Source organism: Pristiophorus japonicus, chromosome 3, assembly GCF_044704955.1.
Source record: "Pristiophorus japonicus isolate sPriJap1 chromosome 3, sPriJap1.hap1, whole genome shotgun sequence".
Classification (NCBI taxonomy): Eukaryota; Metazoa; Chordata; class Chondrichthyes; family Pristiophoridae; genus Pristiophorus; species Pristiophorus japonicus.
In genome coordinates, this window is record NC_091979.1 from 144,423,163 (window position 1) to 144,444,091 (window position 20,929).

General features: G+C 47.0%; 1 protein-coding gene across 4 annotated transcripts in view; it reads left to right on the forward strand.

Moving 5' to 3' along the window:
• The window catches only part of myo1b (myosin IB), a 391,964-nt gene that overhangs the window by 14,587 nt on the left and 356,448 nt on the right, over window positions 1-20,929 (forward strand). The window lies entirely within an intron of this gene.

Here is a 20,929-nt window from a genome sequence, read left to right on the forward strand (position 1 = left end):
TGGCGATGAGACTCGAGGTGGTCAGCGCCCTCCCGGATGCACTTCCTCCACTTAAGGCGGTCTTTGGCCAGGGACGCCCACGTGTCAGTGAGGTTGTTGCACTTTTTCAGGAAGGCTTTTGAGGGTGTCTTTGTAATGTTTCCTCTGCCCACCTTTGGGTCATTTGCCGTTAAGGAGTTCTGAGTAGAGCGCTTGCTTTGGGGGTCTCGTGTCTGGCATGCGAGCGATGTGGCCTGCCCAGCGGAGCTGATCAAGTGTGGTCAGTGCTTCAATGCTGGGGATGTTGGCCTGGTCGAGGACGCTAATGTTGGTGCATCTGTCCTCCCAGCGGATTTGTAGGATTTTGCAGAGCTATCGTTGGTGATATTTCTCCAGCGACTTGAGATGTCTACTGTACATGGTCCATGTCTCTGAGCCATACAGGAGGGCGGGTATTACTACAGTCCTGTAGACCATGAGCTTGGTGGCAGTTTTGAGGGCCTGGTCTTCAAAAACTCTTTTCCTCAGGCGGCCGAAGGCTGCACTGGTGCACTGGAAGCGGTGTTGGATCTCGTCGTCAATGTAAGCTCTTGTTGATAAGAGGCTCCCGAGGTATGGAAAATGATCCACGTTGTCCAGGGCCGCGCCATGCATCTTGATGACTGGGAGGCAGTGCTGTGCGACAAGGACAGGCTGGTGGAGGACTTTTGTCTTATGGATGTTTAGCGTCAGGCCCATGCTTTCGTATGCGTCAGTAAATACGTTGACTATGTCCTGGAGTTCAGCCTCTGTATATGCACAGACGCAGGCATCGTCCGTGTACTGTAGTTCGACGACAGTTTGGGGTGGTCTTGAACCTGGCCTGGAGACTGCGAAGGTTGAACAGGTTCCCACTGGTTCTGTAGTTTAGTTCCACTCTGGGGGGGCAGCTTGTTGACTGTGAGGTGGAGCATGGCAGCGAGGAAGATTGAGAGGAGGGTTGGGGCGATGACGCAGTCCTGTTTGCCCCGGTCCAGACATGGATTGGGTCTGTATTGGATACGTTGGTAAGGATCACGATCTGCATGTCATTGTGGAGCAGGCAGAGGATGGTGACGAACTTTTGGGGGCATCCGAAACGGAGGAGGACGCTCCATAGACCCTCGCGGTTGACAGTGTCATAGGCCTTTGTAAGGTTGAAGAAGGCCATGTATAAGGGCTGGCGCTGTTCCCTGCATTTTTCCTGTAGCTGTGGCACTGCAAAAATCATGTCCATTGTGCCCCGGAGAGGACAAACATAGAAACATAGAAACATGGAAAATAGATGCAGGAGTAGACCATTCGGCCCTTCGAGCCTGCACCACCATCCAATAAGATCATGGCTGATCATTCACCTCAGTACCCCTTTCCTGCTTTCTCTCCATACCCTTTGATCACTTTAGCCATAAGGGCCATATCTAACTCCCTCTTGAATATATCCAATTAACTGACATTAAAACTCTCTGTGGTAGAGAATTCCACAGGGTAACAACTCTCTGAGTGAAGAAGTTTTTCCTCATCTCAGTCCTAAATGACTTACCCTTTATCCTTAGACTGTGTCCCCTGGTTCTGGACTTATCCAACATCGGGAAAATTTTTCCTGCATCTAACCTGTTCAGTCCCATCAGAATTTTCTATGTTTCTAAGAGATCCCCTCTCATCCTTCTAAACTCCAGTGAATACAGGCCCAATCGATCCAGTCTCTCCTCAGATGTCAGTCCTGCCAGCCCGGGAATCAGTCTGGTGAACCTTCGCTGCACTCCCTCAATAGCTAGAACATCCTTCCTCAGATTAGGAGGCCAAAACTGAACACAATATTCCAGGTGAGACCCTGTACAACTGCAGTAAGACCTCCCTGCTCCTATACTCAAATCCTCTACCTATGAAGGCCAACATGCCATTTGCCTTCTTCACCGCCTGCTGTACCTGCATGCCACCTTTCAATGACTGATGTACCATGACACCAAGGTCTAGTTGCCCCTCCCCTTTTCCTAATCTGCCACTATTCAGATAATATTCTGTCTTCGTGTTTTTTTCATTAAAGTGGATAACCTCACATTTATCCACATTATACTGCATCGGCCATGCATTTGCCCACTCACCTAATCTGTCCAAGTCACCCTGCAGTCTCTTAGCATCCTCCTCACAGCTCACACCGCCACCCAACTTTGTGCCATCTGCAAACTTGGAGATATTACACTCAGTTCTTTTATCTAAATCATTGACGGATATTGGAAATAGCTGGGGTCCCAGCACTGAGCCCTGCAGCACCCCACTAGTCACTGCCTGCCATTCTGAAAAGGACCCGTTTATCCTGACTCTCTGCTTCCTGTCTGCTAACCAGTTCTCTATCCACATCAGTACATTACCCCCAATACTTTGATTTTAATTTTGCACACCAATCTTTTGTGTGGGACGTTGTCAAAAGCCTTTTGAAAGTCCAAATAATCCACATCCACTGGTTCTCCCTTGTCCACTCTACTAGTTAAATCCGCAAAAAATTCTAGAAGATTTGTCAAGCATGATTTCCCTTTCATAAATCCATGCTGACTTGGACCTATCCTGTCACTGGTTTCCAAATGCGCTGCTATTTCATCTTTAATAATTGATTCCAACATTTTCCCCATACTGATGTCGGGCTAACTGATCTATAATTCCCCGTTTTCTTTTTCCCTCCTTTTTAAAAAAAGTGTTACATTAGCTAGGAACTGATCATAGGAACTGATCCAGAGTCAATAGACTGTTGGAAAATGATCACCAATGCATCCACTATTTCTAGGGCCACTTCCTTAAGTACTCTGGGATGCAGACTATCAGGCCCTGGAGATTTATCGGCCTTCAATCCCATCAATTTTCCTAACACAATTTCCCGACTAATAAGGATTTCCTTCAGTTCCTCCTTCTCACTAGACCCTTGGCCCCTAGTATTTCGAAAGGTTATTTGTGTCTTCCTTCGTGAAGACAGAACCAAAGTATTTGTTCAACTGGTCTGCCATTTCTTTGTTCCCCATTATAAATTCACCTGATTCTGACTGCAAGGGATCTACGTTTATCTTCACTAATCTTTTTCTCTTCACATATCTATAGAAGATTTTGCAGTCAGTTTTTATGTTCCCAGCAAGCTTCCTCTCATACTCTATTTTCCCCCTCCTAATTAAACCCTTTGTCCTCCTCTGCTGAATTCTAAATTTCTCCCCGTCCTCAGGTTTGCTGCTTTTTCTGGCCAATTTATATCCGCACTACGACTCCGGGAGGAGCTCCTCAGCCACAGGGAGAAGACAGTTGAGGAGGACTCTAGCGACGACTTTCCCAGTGGCTGATAACAGGGAGATTCTTGTGTAGTTGCCGCAGTCGGACTTGTCCCCTTTTTTAAAGATAGTCACGATCACTGCATCTCTGCAGCCAATTTGCACACACAAAGAATCGATAAACACCAATGAGGTGAATGTCCATTTGGTGATGTTGTTTGAGGGATTAATGTTGGCAGGACATCAGGACAATTCTCTGCTCCGCTACTGAAAAAGTGTTGTGCTATTTTTTTTACATCCAGCTGCACAGGCAGATAGGGTTTTAGAGTAATGTCTCTTCCAAAAGTCTGCTTTCCCACAATGCAACACTCCCTCAAGACTGCACTGAAATGTCAGCTTGGGTCGGGCTCTTGCCATTACATTGGGAAAATGTAACTGCCTCACTGTGTGCATCATGATCTGAAATTGAGTCATGGCAGCAGGACATGCATACGCATAGGATCTAGTCACGGTGTGGCCAAATGGCTTCCAATGGCAACTATGTGAGACTGTAAGAGCACTTAAATAAAAATGAGAGAGTAACACAAAAAAGTGTGGTCAGGAATTATTTTCCCAGGACCTATACTACACTGAGCTGCAATGAGCCTTAAGATACTATATTGATGTCATTGTGTGTATAAAAAAAAATAAAAAAATTCCTCTTGGTTTAGTCCTGTTAATGTGCATTATGGTCACCATAATCATACAGAAACATAAAAACATAGAAAACAGGTGCAGGAGTAGGCCATTCGGCACTTCGAGCCTGCACCACCATTCAATATAATCATTGCTGATCATGCAATTCAGTGCCCCATTCCTGCTTTTTCTCCATACCCCTTGATCCCTTTAGCCGTAACTCCCTTTTGAATATATCCAACGAACTGGCCTCAACAACATTCTGTGGTAGAGAATTCCACATGCTCACAACTCACTGAGTGAAGAAGTTTCTCCTCATCTCGGTCCTAAATGGCTTATCCCTTATCCTTAGACTGTGACCCCTGGTTCTGGACTTACCCAACATCGGGAACATTCTGCCTGCATCCAACCTGTCCAATCCCATCAGAATTTTATATGTTTCTATGAGATCCCCTCTCATTCTTCTAAATTCCAGTGAATATAAGCCTAGTCGCTCCAGTCTTTCTTCATATGTCAGTCCTGCCATCCCGGGAATCAGTCTGGTGAACCTTCGCTGCACTCCCTCAATAGCAAGAATGTCCTTCCTCAGATTAGGAGACCAAAACTGCACACAATATTCAAGGTGTGGCCTCACGAAGGCCCTGTCCTCTCGCTATGAAGGCCAACATGCAATTTGCCTTCTTCACCGCCTGCTGTACCTGTCTGCCAACTTTCAATGACTGATGTACCATGACACCCAAGTCTCGTTGCAACTCCCGTTTTACTAATCTGTCACCATTCAGATAATAATCTGCCTTCCTGTTTTTACCACCAAAGTGAATAACCTCACATTTATCTACATTATACCGCATCTGCCATGTCTTTGCCCACTCACCTAACCTGTCCAAGTCACCCTGCAGCCTCTTAGCATCCTCCTCACAACTCATACTGCCACCCAGCTTAGTGTCATCTGCAAACTTGGAGATATTACATTCAATTCCTTCGTCTAAATCATTAATGTATATGATAGTTGTTATGAATGTAAACTTGTATATGCCTTGTACAGCCACCAGAGGGCTCATCCCCTGGAGTCCCAAGGGATCCCACAATCGCTTGGGAGCACAGATATTTAAGGAGGCCTCACAGGATGGAGAGACACTCTGGAGACCTGCAATAAAAGACTACGGTCACACTTTACTTTGAACTCACAGTATCCAGTCAGAATCTTTATTCGTATATAACAACTGGCGACGAGATACAGATGACGAACCCAACAATGCAGAGAACAGTGGGCATCCTGAAGAAATTCTCGGGAGTAGATGATTGGGAAGCCTTCTTAGAGAGATTCGACCAATACTTCGTGGCCAACCAGCTGGAAAGAGAAGCGAACGTTGCTAAACGAAGGGCGATTCTCCTCACCGTCTGCGGGGCACCAACGTATGGCCTCATGAAAAATCTGCTTACTCCAGCAAAACCCACAGAGAAATCATACGGTGATTTGTGCACAGTGGTCCAGGAGCATCTGAACCCGAAGGAAAACGTTCTGATGGCGAGGTACTGGTTCTACACCTACAAAAGGTCTGAAGGCCAGGAAGTGGCGAGTTATGTCGCCGAGCTAAGACGCCTGGCAGGACATTGCGAATTTGAAGGACATTTGGAGCACATGCTCAGAGACTTTTTCGTACTTGGCATTGGCCCTGAAGTGATACTTTGCAAACTTTTGACTGTAGAGATCCCAAACTTGAGTAAGGCCATAGCGATAGTCCAGGCGTTCATTGCCACCAGTGACAATACTAAGCAAATCTCTCAGCACACGAGTGCTGCTACAAGTACTGTGAACAAAGTGATGTTGTTTTCAAATCGCAACGTACAGGGAAGACCCCACTTGCCTGCAGCTGCACAACCGCAGATGTCTGAGTCCACCATCAAGGGTGATGAATGCTAGGCCATTAACACCTTGTTGGCGCTGCGGGGGTGATCATCATTTCCATTCATACCGCTTAAAAGGGTACGTTTGCAAGGGCTGTGGAACAATGGGACACCTCCAACGTATGTGCGGGTGAGCTGCAAACCCTGTAATCCTGCAAACCACCATGTTGCAGAGGAGGACAGACCCACGGCGGATCACGACGAACCAGAGCCTCAGACCGAGGAGGCAGAGGTATATGGGGTGCACACATTTACCACAAAGTGTCCCCCAATAATGCTGAAGGTTGAACTAAATGGACTCCCGGTGTCAATGGAGCTGGACATGGGCACGAGCCAGTCCATTATGAGCAAAAAGACTTTCGAAAAATGATGGTACAGCAAAGCCTCAAGGCCAGTTTGACTCCCATTCACGTGAAACTGAGAACTTGCACGAAAGAACTGATTCCCGTAATCGGCAGTGCTACTGTAAAGGTCTCCTACGATGGAGCGGTGCACAAGCTACCACTCTGGGTGGTACCAGGCGATGGTGCCACGCTGCTCGGCAGGAGCTGGCTGGGAAAGATACGCTGGAACTGGAATGACATCCGTTGATGACACTTCGTGTGCCCAGGTCTTAAACAAGTTCCCTTTGCTGTTCGAACCAGGCATTGGGAAGTTCCAAGGAGCAAAAGTGCAGATCCACCTAATTCCGGGGGTGCGACAAGGCGAGAGCAGTACCATACATGATGAGAGGGTAGAGATCGAGCTAGACCGGCTGCAACAAGAGGGCATAATTTCACTGATCGAATTCAATGAGTGGGCCAGTCCGATTATTGCAGTCTTCAAGGAAGACGGCATCGTCAGAATCTGTGGCAATTACAAATTAACTATCAATCGTTTCTCCCTGCAGGATCAATACCCACTACCAAAGGCTGATGACCTTTTTGCTACGCTGGCGGAAGGAAAGACGTTCACAAAGCTGGACTTGACCTCGGCCTACATGATGCAGGAGCTGGAGGAATCATCGAAGGGCCTCACCTGCATCAACATGCACAAAGGTTTCTTCATTTACAACAGATGCCCATTTGGGATTCGATCAACCGCGGCGATATTCCAGAGAAAAGCTTACTGAAGTCAGTCCCGCGCACGGTGGTCTTCCAGGACGACATCTTGCTTACAGGTCGGGACACAGTCGAGCATCTGCAGAACCTGGAGGAGGTTCTTAGTCGACTCAACCGTGGGACTCAGGTTGAAACGCTCCAAGTGCGTTTTCCTGGTGCCTGAAGTGGAGATCCTGGGGAGAAGAATCGCAGCGGACGGCATCAGGCCCACCGATTCGAAGACGGAGGCAATTGAGAACGCATCGAGGCCACAGAACGTGTTGGAGCTGCGGTCGTTTCTCGTACTCCTGAACTACTTTGGTAACTTCTTACCGGGTCTCAACACACTATTAGAACCACTGCACGCCTTACTGCGTAAAGGAGATGAATGGGTATGAGGCAAAAGCCAAGAAAATGCCTTTGTAAAAGCTAGAAAATTGTTATGCTTAAACAAATTGCTTGTGTTGTATGATCCATGTAAGCGTTTGGTACTAGCATGTCATGCGTCGTCATATGGCGTCGAGTGTGTATTGCAACAAGCTAATGAATCTGGGAAATTGTAACCATTGCTTATGCATCCAGAAGTCTGTCTAAGGCTGAGAGAGCCTTCAGCATGATTGAAAAAGAAGCGTTAGCGTGTGTCTATGGGGTAAAGAAAATGTATCAATATCTGTTTGGGCTAAAATTTGAATTGGAAATGGACCATAAGCCACTAATATCCCTCTTTTCCGAGAGTAAGGGGATAAATACGAATGCATGGTCCGCATCCAGAGATGGGCGCTCATGTTGTCCGCATACAACTATGCCATCCGCCACAGGCCAGGCACAGATAACTGTGCCGATGCTCTCAGTAGGCTGCCATTGCCCACCACGGGGGTGGAAATGGCGCAGCCGCAGATTTAGTCATGGTCATGGAAGCATTCGAGAGTGAGCAATCACCCATCACAGCCCGTCAGATTAGAACCTGGGCGAGCCAGGACCCCTTACTGTCCCTAGTAAAAAATTGTGTGCTTCACGGGAGCTGGTCCAGTGGCCCAGTGGAAATGAAGGAAGAGATAATGCTGTACCAGTGGCGCAAAGATGAAATGTCTATACAGGCAGACTGCCTTCTGTGGGGCAATCGGGTAGTGGTCCCCAAGAAGGGCAGAGACACTTTCATCAGTGACCTCCACAGTACCCACCCTGGCATCGTAATGATGAAAGTGATAGCCAGATCCCACGTGTGGTGGCCCGGTATCGATGCGGACTTAGAGTCCTGCGTGCACAGATGTAACACATGCTCGCAGTTAAGCAATGCACCCAGGGAGGCGCCACTAAGTTTATGGTCTTGGCCCTCCAAACCGTGGTCCAGAGTCCCTGTTGACTATGCAGGCCCGTTTTTGGGTAAAATGTTCCTTGTGGTTGTAGATGCATACTCCAAATGGATTGAATGTGAGATACTGTCAGCAAGCACGTCCACTGCCACCACTGAAAGCCTGCGGGCCATGGTTGCCACGCACAGACTACCTGATGTCCTTGTGAGTGACAACGGGCCGAGTTCAAAGATTTCATGACCCGTAACGGGATCAAACATGTTACATCTGCCCCGTTCAAACCAGCATCCAATGGTCAGGCAGAGCGAGCAGTGCAAACTATCAAGCAGGGCTTGAAGAGGGTAACTGAAGGCTCACTGCAGACTCGCCTATCCCGAGTTCTGCTTAGCTACCGCACGAGACCCCACTCGCTCACTGGGATTCCACCTGCTGAACTGCTCATGAAAAGGACACTTAAGACAAGGCTCTCGTTAGTTCACCCTGATCTACATGAACAGGTAGAGAGCAGGCAGCTTTCTCAAAGTACATATCATGATAGCGCTAATGTGTCACGCAAAATTGAAATCAATGATCCTGTATTTGTATTGAATTATGGATAAGGTCCCAAGTGGCTTCCTGGCACTATTGTGGCCAAAGAGGGGAGCAGGGTGTTTCGGGTCAAACTTTCAAATGGACTCATTCACCGGAAACACTTGGACCAAATCAAATTCAGATTCACGGACTATGCTGAGCAACCCACTTTGGATCCTACCTTCTTTGACCCCCCAACATACACACGAGTGGGAACCAACACCGCGGTTGGCCACGAAGCAGAACCCATGACCCGCAGCAGCCCAGCAGGACTCACCGCACCAGGCAGCCCAGCAAGGCCAGCTACACTGCAGCCCAGCGAGGGCCCGACAAAAGATTCACCAAAACCAGCATTTGCACCGAGACGATCAACCAGGGAAAGAAAGACCCCAGATCAACTCACCTTGTAAATAGTTACACTTTTGACTTTGTGGGGGATAGGGGGGGGGGGGGGAGTGTTGTTATGTATGTAAACTTGTATATACCTTGTACATCCACCAGAGGGCTCATCCCCTGGAGTCCCAAGGGATCCCACAATTCCTTGGGAGCACAGGTACTTAAGGAGGCCTTACAGGCTGGAGAGACACTCTGGAGACCTGCAATAAAAGACTACGGTCACACTTTACTTTGAGTTCACAGTATCCAGTCAGACTCTTTTTTTCATATTATAACAATAGTCACTTCTAAAAGCCTCTGCCCCCCCCGCCCCCCACAACTTACACAATAAAAATGTATCACAAGATAAACTTATACTTACATAACATTTTATTTTAAGCATGCTTAAGCTGTAGATGCTCAGTTGGTGGATAGATAACATAGTTACCTAAAACAGATGGTAATTATGTAAGTAGATGCAGGAACTGAATATATATTTCTGCTGTTAATGGGGGAAAACTTTGCGATTTGGAACTTGGATAAAAATGACTTCTTCCTCTTGCCCCCTAGCATGGCGAAGGGTTCCATAGAATTGAGCAAGTATACTCATTTTCCTCCCCCATCCCGATAGTTAGGCTCAAAAGCATTATGCAGTATTACCATTAAAATTTTTACCTCCTTAAATGTTTTTCAAAATGGTCATGAGCAGGTTACTTAGAAGGACGTTACATTTTGAAATGATCTGGGCATTAGGAGGGGCAGATTAATGCATGGGCCTATCGGAGGCTGTGGCCAGGGTTTGCAGCCAAATAAGAGGTTCCTGCCAGGGGCTCCCATGCAAATATATTTAATATAAGCATAATATATTGTGATATGATTTGCTTTGTTATTCATAGTGTGTAAACATTCTACATCTTCATACATTAAAAAAAATATATACTTTTTGTTGCTCGTTCCGGGATATGGGCATTGCTGGTATTTGCATAGCTTTTATTACCCATTCCTAATTGCTCTTGAGAAGGTGGTGGTGAGCCATCACGTTGAACCGCTGCAGTCCGTGTGGTGAAGGTGCTCCCACAGTGCTGTTAGGGAGGGAATTCCAGGATTTTGACCCAGCGACGATGAAGGAATGGTGATATACTTCCAAGTCAGGATGATGTGTAACTTGGAGGGGAACTTGCAGGTGATGGTGTTCCCATGCGCCTGCCGCCCTTGACCTTCTAGGTGGTAGAGGTCATGAGTTTGGGAGGTGCAGTCAAAGAAGCCTTGACGAGTTGCTGCAGTGAATCTTGTAGATGGTACACCCTGCTGTCGGTGGTGGAGGGAATGAATGTTGAAGGTGGTCGATGGGGTGCCAATCAAGCGGGCTGCTTTGTCCTGGATGGTGTCGAGCTTCTTGAGTGTTGTTGGAGCTGCACTCATCCATAAAGTGGAGAGTATTCCATCACACTCCTGACTTGTGCCTTGTAGGCGATGGAAAGCCTTTGGGGAGTCAGGAGGTGAGACACTCACCGCACAATACCCAGCCTCTGACTTGCTTCTGTTGCCATAGTATTTATGTGGCTGGTCCAGTTGCGTTTCTGGTCAATGGTGCCCCCCCAGGATGTTAATAGTGGGGGATTCGGCAATGGTGATGCTGTTGAATATCAACGGGAGGTTGTTAGACTCTCACTTGTTGGAGATGGTCATTGCCTGACACTCTGTGGTACGAATGTTACATGTCATATCAGCTCAAGCCTGAATGTTGTCCAGGTCTTGCTGCATGCATCAAGTGGAGAATTTTCCCCCTAATTCCCATTGACTCCAATTTTACTAGAGCTCCTTGATGCCCCACTCGGTCAAATACTGCCTTGATGTCAAGGGCAATCACTCTCACCTCACCTCTCGAATTCAGCTCTTTAGTCCATGTTTGGACTAAGGCTCTAATGAGGTCTGGAGATGAGTGGTTCTGGTAGAACCCAAACTAAGCATCGGTGAGCAGGTTATTGGTGAGTAAGTGCCACTTGATCGCACTGTCAACGATACCTTCCATCACTTTGCTAATGATTGAGAGTAGACTGCTGGGGCAGTAATTGGCCAGATTGCACTTGTCCTGCTTTTTGTGAACAGGATGTACCTGGGCAGTTTTCCACATTGTACTGGAACAGCTTGGCTAGAGACATGGCTAGTTCTGGAGCACAAGGCTTCAGCACGACAGCCGGGATGTTGTCGGGGCTCATAGCCTTTGCTATATCCAGTGTGCTCAGCCCTTTCTGTGAATCGAATTGGCTGAAGACTGGCTTTTGTGATCGTTTGGATCTCAGGAGGAGGCTGAGATGGATCATTCATTCAGCATTTCTGGCTAAAGATGGTTGCAAACTCTTCAGCCTTATCTTTTGCACTCACGTGCTGGGCTCCGCCATCATTGAGGAGGGGGATATTCATGGAACCTCCTCCTCCTGTTAGTAGTTTAATATTCCACCATCATTCATGACTGGAGGTGGCAGGACTGCAGAGTTTTGATCTGATCTATCGATTGTGGGATCGCTTAGCTCTGTTTATAGCACGCTGCTTCTGTGGCTTAGCATGCATTTAGTCCTGTGTTGTAGCTTCCCCAGGTTGGTACCTCATTTTTAGGTTTGCCTGGTGCTGCTCCTGGCATGCTCTCTGCATTCTTTATTGAACCAGGGTTGGTCCCCTGGCTTGATGATTATGGTAGAGTGAGGGATATGCCAGGCCATGAGGTTACAGATTGTGGTGGAATACAATTCCCTAAAGGATGCATCTGTTTTGAGCTGCTAGATCTGTTCTGAATCTATCCCATTTAGCACAGTGGTAGTGCCACACAACACGATGGAGAGTGTCTATAGTGTGTTCATCTGCACAATAACTGTGCAGTGGTCACTGCTACCAATGCTGTCATGGACAGATGCATCTGCGACAGGTAGATTGGTGAGGACGAGGTCAAGTAGGTTTTGCCCTCGTGTTGGTTCTCTCACCACCTACTGCAGTCCCAGTCTGGCTGCTATATCCTACAGGACTCGGCCAACTTGGTCAGTAGTGGTGCTACCGAGCCACTCTTGGTGATGGATGTTGAAGTCCCCCACCCAGAGTAAATTCTGTGACCTTCCTACTCTCGGTGCTTCTTCCAAGTGGTCTTCAACTGATTCATCAGCTGAGGGAGGGCGGTAGGTGGAAATCAGCAGGAGGTTTCCTTGCCCATGCTTGACCTGAAGCCATGAGACTTTATGGGGTCCGGAGTCAATGTTGAGGACTTCCAGGGCCACTCCCTCCCGACTATAATCCATTGTACCACCACCTCGGTGGGTCTGTCCTGGTGGTGGGACAGGATGGTGATGGAGGAGTCTGGGACATTAGCGGAAAGGTATGATTCTGTGAGCATGACTGGGCTAGATTTTACACTTCTTTCGCATGCATAATGGCCACTTAATGTCTCTTTTACTGCTGAAATGACGTATAATGCCCAGATATCGCTCATTTAGCCACAAAATGGAAACTGACAGCCATTTTTCGGACACTTATTGCCGAGCATTTCTTGCCCCATGTGCGTAACGCCGGGAAAAAATAATACCGCCCGCCCACTTTTTTGGGGCGGAATCATCAGAATTGACAAAACCAACACCCATAATATCGCCCAGCATTACTTTCCGCGTGTAATTAACGCCGAGATTCAAGAAGACCGACCGCCCACTTTTTTTTGTCGTAAAGATCACATTTGCTGAAACTAACGCCCAAGAGATCCTCCAGCATCACTTTCACCACCTTGCACACATCTCGCCCACAATATTGCTCGCCCAAAACACTGCTCAGAAAAAGTGGAACTGCTCTGAATGAATCACAGCGGAGTGGGCGCCATTTTTAAAATTGCAGGTCGCTTCATTGAAAAGACTGCTTCAACTTCGGGGGAGTTTGGATTGACTCTGGAGTTCTTCTCAGGTGAAGTGACCATCTGAACAGACATATTTTCAGACTCTGGATGATTGGGGGTTTACTCTAGATGTTTTTTAGTGAGGAAATTATTGCTTCTGATCAATCGCTATTATACTTTCATCGCAATGGGGCCAGCCATTTCTCACCTTGCATCGATTAATACGCAGATGCTGCAGAGTGCAAATGGCTCAATGTCTGATGCACATCATTATGTGCTCAATTTAAGACATGCCAGAATGAGGAGGAGGTCCAGACCATACACACCCCGCACTTACAGGGAAAAGAGGTCTTACCTCGTTTTACTTCGACATGTCCGAGCACACCCGCCTTCGGAGACTGTGCTTCCACAAGGTGGTGATCAATGAAATATGTGAGCTCATCAGACCACATATGCAACCTGCCATCAGGACATCAGTGTTGGTCGAGGTCAAGGTCACCGCAGCACTGTCTTTCTACGCGTCCGGTTCCTTTTGGGCCTCCGTGATCGAGATTTCCCCTATGTCTCACCATGCTACCCATCGCTGCATTAGCCAGGTCACGGAGGCCTGTACGCACGAAGGATGGACTTTATCAGCTTCCCCATGACCATGAAGGCTCAGACTGACAGGGCTGGAGCATTCTACTGCATTGCTAAGTTCCCCAGATGCAGGGAGCAGTACAGTGCACTCACATCACCATGCGGGCACCTTCCCAGAGCTTTTTCGTAACAGAAAAGAATTTCACTCCCTGAAGGTCCAACTAATTGTCGACCACAACCAGATCATACTGGCAGTGAATGCCAAATGTCTGGGCAGCTTTGATGAGGCTCACATCCTGTGTGAGAGTGCTGTCTTGATATGTTTAAGAGTCAGCCACAAGGACAATGCTGGATGCTTGGTGACAACCGATATGGCCTAGCCATCTGGCTGATGACCCCACCTGCGAGATACCCACACCGAGGCCGATAAGCGATACAACCAGAGCCACGGAGACACATTCAATGTGGTCCAGAAAACAATAACTGTGCTTAAGCAACACTTCAGACGCCTGGACCAGTCAGGAGGGGAGTTACAATACAACCCTGAGCAAGTAGCTAATTTCATGGTCGTGTGCTCCATACTGCACAACCTGGCTATCAGGAGGGGACAAGAATTGCCAGAAGGGACTGATGGTCCACCTCAGGAGAGAGAGGAAGAGGAGGACGAGGAGCTGAATGCTGACCTAGGGCCAGACCATCAGGCTGGCTATGCAACCGTGCCCACAACGCCCTCCAGACCACAGGAAAGGGCCCGTGTGGCTACATAGCTGCAAAACTCTTACGTGAGGAGCTAATATCTGAACGATTTGCCTGAAAGAACGTTGATGTGATTGGCAACGCTGACACACTGGTGTGTGTACAGCTCAGACATCAATGATGGCCATCATTTTGGTGCCAGTGAAAGCTTACGTTGATTGAAGTTAAGTTTTATTTAACCCTTTCATGTTAAGGAATCACCAGTGTGTAACGGTCCAGCTATCTGAGACAATGCGCAACAGGGTTATGTGGAATAAATAAAATTTATACCAACATTGGTCTGAAATCATAAGTATCACAGCCAAAAACACCCCACCCCTACCCACACCCCACTTTTTCGACCAAATGGTCAACATGTCCAGCAACACAGAATACAAATGCCAAGCAGGAGGGTGGCCCCCTCCCCCCATACATTACAACAAATTGCATACACCCAGATGGTGATATAACACAGCCATCACCTGCAGACATGCACCTCACTTTCCTTCCCCCCTCCCCTTCTCAACCCACCTCTACCCCTTCTCCTATTCGCTCCATGCCGCCTGGCCGAGGAGCTCCTTAGGCGGTGCCTCATTGGGGGGGATGAAGGCAGAGGTGCTGGTTGCACAGGTACGGGAGCGAGGAGTGCCGATGGGGAACATTCTCTGATCCAGAGGCAGGATCTTGGTCCTGCCTCTCGTCTATCGATCGCAGTGGTGGTGCGGAACCTAGAGGTGGAGTGCCGCGCTCTGGGACCACTGGGAGGCCTGTGCCAGCAGTGTTCCTGGCTATCGCCTCCAGAGCCTCCACTATCCACAGAGTGTACTCAGTCATGGTGGCCAGCTGTCGGGATATGCCCTCCAATGCATCGAGGATCTGGTCACCAATGTCTACAGTCCTCCTGGACAACTGTACCATCTCTCCGCTCTCATGTGGTGCTTGTGGACCAGGCCTGCAGCGTCCACGAAACCTCCGCGGGGTTGGCGCCGTCCTGGGGACAAATGGGGTGGCCTATGGTGAGGTGCTTGGGGCCATTACCTCCAGAGTGGAGGCAGGAATGGCCGGAGGAGCATTAGATGGCCTTGGGGTGGAATGGCTTCTGGAGCATGGCGATGCAGGTTCCTCGAAGTCCGCACTCTCATCCATAGAGAACAGACCCAGTGGATTGACGGGCGAGAATCGGAGCTCCTCAGCACCAGGTATAGGCTTGTCCGGTGAGTCCGGCCCCGCGCCCCCACCTTCTGGTCTCTGTGGTCTTGCCTGGAGCCACGCTGCTGGCTGAGCTACAAAACACAAATGAGGTTATGAGAGGAGAAGGGGGTGCTAGGGTCACAAGCTGAGTCCAGCGCTACACACAGCATATGCACGACAAAAGCACCACTGAATCAAAATCATCACACACATCACATTTCATGACCATCAACACATTCTGCATTGCAATGATTTTCATCAGGCCAGCATTATTTATAGGACAATTTTATAAATCATCTATCATATATGATTGTTCGGATATGAGTGGGTGTGGCATCTATTGACTTTACATCACTCAATGGTGTAAACTTTACTCACATCGCATCACTTCAGGGTCTGCAGATGCTTGGGTGGCCATCCTAGGGGTGCTTCCCCACGAGTGTGAGCACCCGCTCCTCCATGTCAGTGATGTCGCTGATGACTGGTGGCCTCGTCACCCATTTGCCTCTGCACGGACCTCATCGTCGATAGTTGACAGGACAACATGGTATGAGATCATTGTGTGATATCATTGCTAGGTACAGTCACAGAGTTTGATACAACACATAACCGACAGATGTAATCATGATTATTATGATAATTATCATTCTTTACCTAAAGACGTGCAGCTTTGAGTACAACATTCCCGGTAAAAGTGGAAGACCTCACATCTGCTGATAGTCACTCATGACTGTTAGAAATTAAATTATATAAATACATAAGTACATGTAAATCAATGTAATACTTACTCTTGCGGATCCCACAAGGTTGTTCCATTGTTTGCGGCATTGGTTGCCCTCACGCACCTCGTTGGTTGCCGACGAGACCAACTCTGCTATCTCGGCCCATATCTTCCGGTAGGCCTTTGGGATGGGCTTCCCACGTCTTCCCTGGGTCAAATCACCCCAGCGTGACTCGACCTCCTGGTGAGGAGGGAGGCATTTGCCTCGTCCAAGAACCTCCTCGCTCTTTTGCGCCCCCCAATGTGCTCCTCTCCCAGCTCATTGCTCTCGCCAGCGTCAGTCTCCACAGCGTGCTGTGATGCCTCCTGCTCTCCCTCCATTATAGGCCAAAGTCGGGCAAATATCTGGCTGGTAACAGCTAATTTTTGTTTCCCTATTTGCTCTAAACCTCTAAACTCTCCCTCCTTCCTCCCAAAACAGCCACATTACAACCACGCACGCCTTCAGTCCCTCTCAGCTCCCTCCCTCTCTATCTCCTCTTCTGCGCATGTCATGATGACCTTTGACCTCCCAAATCGCGGGAATCGAGTGTTGCCATGCTGTTGCTAAGGACGGCGACACTTTACGGCAGAAGGTCAGAGAGATTTAATACTACCGCCCATTTCATATTGCTCGCGGCAACGCCCAATTTAAAAAATGGAGACTAGGGCGACAAGCCGGTGATCTGAAAACCCATTTTTACCGCCCACGCCAGAAATACCACCCATTTTTGGGTGATCTGCGCAAACGTGTAAAATCTAGCCCTATGTCAGGCTAGTCTGTGGGACAGCTGTCCCAATTTTGGCACAATCCCCAGATGTTAGTGAGAAGAACTTTGCAGGGTCGACTGGGCTGAGTGTGCCGTTATCGTGTCCGAACCTGGTGCCGAGGTCGAAGCCGGGTGGTCCGTCTGGATTTATTCTTATTATTGCTTCTTATAGCAGTTTGTTACAACTGAGTGGCTTGCCAAGCCATTTCAGAGGGCAGTTAAGAGTCAACCACATTGCTATGGGTCTGGAGTCACATATAGGCCAGATCATGTAAGGATGGCAGATTTCCTTCACCAAAGGACATTAGTAAACCAAATGGGTTTTTACGACAATCCGGTAGTTTCATGGTCACCATTACTGACACTAGCTTTTTATTCCAGATTTATTTAATTAACTGAATTTAAATACCCCAGTTGTCATGGTGGCTGCCGTGGTGGGATTTGAACTCATGTTTCAGGATCATTAGTCCAGGCCTCTGGATTACTAGTCCCGTAACTGAACCACTATGCTACCGTCCCCTTATTTTACTTCATGTTTGTGATTTAATGGATCCCAATCTCCTGGAGGGGAGAGGGGGCTGCCATCTGCCAAGGGTCCCAAAAGTTCTTAATCCAGCTTTGTGCATTCGTAATGATCTTTCCATTATGCTCACACTGATCGCTATTGAAATGCCTCAATCTAGCATCGTTGAATTCTGAAGTTACACTCATAAATATGCATTTTATGCTCTGAAAAGCAAATTAAGAGTTCCATCTGCGCCTCAAGGAATTTTGAAAAGTGTTTCCTGATTATTAATAAGCTGTACTATTACATTTAGACAGCTGTCTCTTGATACAAACCTATTCCTGAGAGACAAAGTAAAACAGTCTTGTATTGAGGGAAGAAATGTATGTACTTTCATACAGGAGGCTGAAAATCATTTCATGCATCTTATCATTTGTAACTAAGAACTAAAACTAGACCACTGCCGAAGATGACTTAACTTTTGCTGTCAGTCAGCTTCAGCTCAGAACTGGGTTGTGGTACATCAGTATTCGCTTCCCAAGTGTTTGCCCAGTATAAAGTTGGGTTGTTTGAGTATTACTGGTATGAGTTCTATAGTTTGTTGAAAGCATTCTGGTGAAGGCTACACACCTGGAATGTCAGTAACACCTCCTTTCTCTTTACAGATACTAATTGAACTGCTGGGTATTTCTAGCATTTTTCTTTTTGTCTTGGATTATATAGCCACTGTTGTTAGTAGTAGAGTGATAGCCTTTTATATAGAGACATAGAAAATAGGTGCAGGAGTAGGCCATTCAGCCCTTCGAGCCTGCACCACCATTCAATGAGTTCATGGCTGATCATTCACCTCAGTATCCCTTTCTTGCTTTCTCTCCATACCCCTTGATCCTTTTTGTCCGTAAGGGCCGTATCTAACTCCCTCTTGAATATATCCAATGAACTGGCATCAACAACTCTCTGTGGTAGAGAATTCCACAGGTTAACAACTCTCTGAGTGAAGAAATTTCTCCTCATCTCAGTCCTACATCGCTTACCCCTTATCCTTAGACTGTGTCCCCTGGTTCTGGACTTCCCCAACATCGGGAACATTCTTCCTGCAACTAACCTGTCCAGTCTCGTCAGAATTTTATATGTTTCTATGAGATCCCCTCTCAACCTTCTAAACTCCAGTGAATAAAGGCCCAGTCGATCCAGTCTCTCCTCATATGTCAGTCCTGCCATCCCGGGAATCAGTCTGGTGAACCTTCGCTGCACACCCTCAATAGCAAGAACGTCCTTCCTCAGATTAGGAGACCAAAACTGAACACAATATTCCAGGTGAGGCCTCATTAAGGCCCTGTACAACTGCAGTAAGACCTCCCTGCTCCTATACTCAAATCCCCTACCTATGAAGGCCAACATACCATTTATTTGTCTTCTTCACTACCTGCTGTACCTGTATGCCAACCTTCAATGACTGGTGCACCATGACACTCAGGTCTCGTTGCACGTTCCCTTTTCCCAATCTGCCACCATTCAGATAATAATCTGCCTTCATGTTTTTGCCACCAAAGTGGATAATCTCACAGTTGTCCACATTATACTGCATCTGCCATGCATTTGCCCACTCACTTAACCTGTCCAAGTCACCCTGCAGCTTCTTAGCGTCCTCCTCACAGCTCACACCGCCACCCGGCTTAGTGTCATCTGCAAACTTGGAGATATTACACACAATTCCTTCATCTAAATCATTAATGTGTATTGTAAATAGCTGGGGGCCCAGCACTGAACCCTGTGGCACCCCACAGTCACTGCCTGCCATTCTGAAAAGGACCCGTTTATCCCGACTCTCTATTTCTCTTCCTGTCTGCTAATCAGTTCTCTATCCACTGGTCAGTACATTACCCCCAATACCATGTGCTTTAATTTTGCATACCAATCTCTTGTGTGGGACCTTGTCAAAAGTCTTTTGAAAGTCCAAATACACCACATCCACTGGTTCTCCCTTGTTCACTCTACTCGTTACATCCTCAAAAAATTCTAGAAGATTTGTCAAGCAGGATTTCCCTTTCATAAATCCATGCTGACTTGGACCAATCCTGTCAATGCACTGCTATTTCATCTTTAATAATTGATTCCAACATTTTCCCCACTACTGTGCCAGGCTAACCGGTCTACAATTCCCCGTTATCTCTTTCCCTCCTTGTTTAAAAAATGGTGTTACATTAGCTACCCTCCAGTTCATAGGAACTGATCCAGAGTCGATAGACTGTTGGAAAATGCTCACCGATGCATCCACTATTTCTAGGGCCACTTCCTTAAGTACTCTGGAATGCAGACTATCAGGCCCCGGGGATTTATCGGCCTTCAATCCCATCAATTTCCCCTAACACAATTTCCCGCCTAATAAGGATTTCCTACAGTTCCTCCTTCTCACTAGACCCTCGGTCCCCTAGTATTTCCGGAAGGTTATTTGTGCCTTCCTTAGTGAAGACAGAACTAAAGTAGTTATTCAATTGGTCTGCCATTTCTTTGTTCCCCATTATAAATTCACCTGAATCTGACTGCAAGGGACCTACGTTTGTCTTCACTAATCTTTTTCTCTTCACATTTTAGTTTAGAATACTGTGAAATATTGTTATGAAGTTGAATGAGGCTATAGCAAAATATGAAATAACCAAAAAAGCTACCAAACTGCTGAATAGAATTGCAATGCTGTTGAATAGCAGTGAGCAGGGTCTGATGTTCATTACTATTGAGTGCAGCGATGGGTCAGTGAATAGTACTGATTTGGAATCTATTGCATATGAATAGCGATAAACAGCATCAATTGCAATGGACAAATGAGCTCTGAACAGCAGACTTAGTGAGGTGCAAAATGCTCTATTTGGCATGATTGATGCACTTCTACTTTACTGTGTGAAAGCTTGAAATAGCAAACTGCAGGAACTTTAAAGCAGTAAAAAAAAATTCCCTTTATTCTGGGAACCAAGCAAAAGTAGTGTTGGTTATGTTGAGGGATTAAAATCAGAAAATGCAGCAAATATATAATAGGTCAGTCAGTACTTTAAAAAATAAAAGGCAGTGTATGATCTTTTCTCTTTACATATGCTGGCTAATATGCTTTGTTTTTCCAACATTTTTGCCTTTATTTGAGATTTATATCAATTTCTTTTCATTTTGCTTTAATGTTATGTTAAGCTGTATGTTTTCATAATAATCACTGGACAGCTGTACGATCCATTTGTCAGGTTGGTAGATTTGACAGTTTTATAAACTGAAACCTCTATGCATTGATGTGGAATTTCTAGGCACAATTAAAGAAATGACAACTATTGATTCATCTTTAATAGAAACACTGAAATGGACAAGAAGGC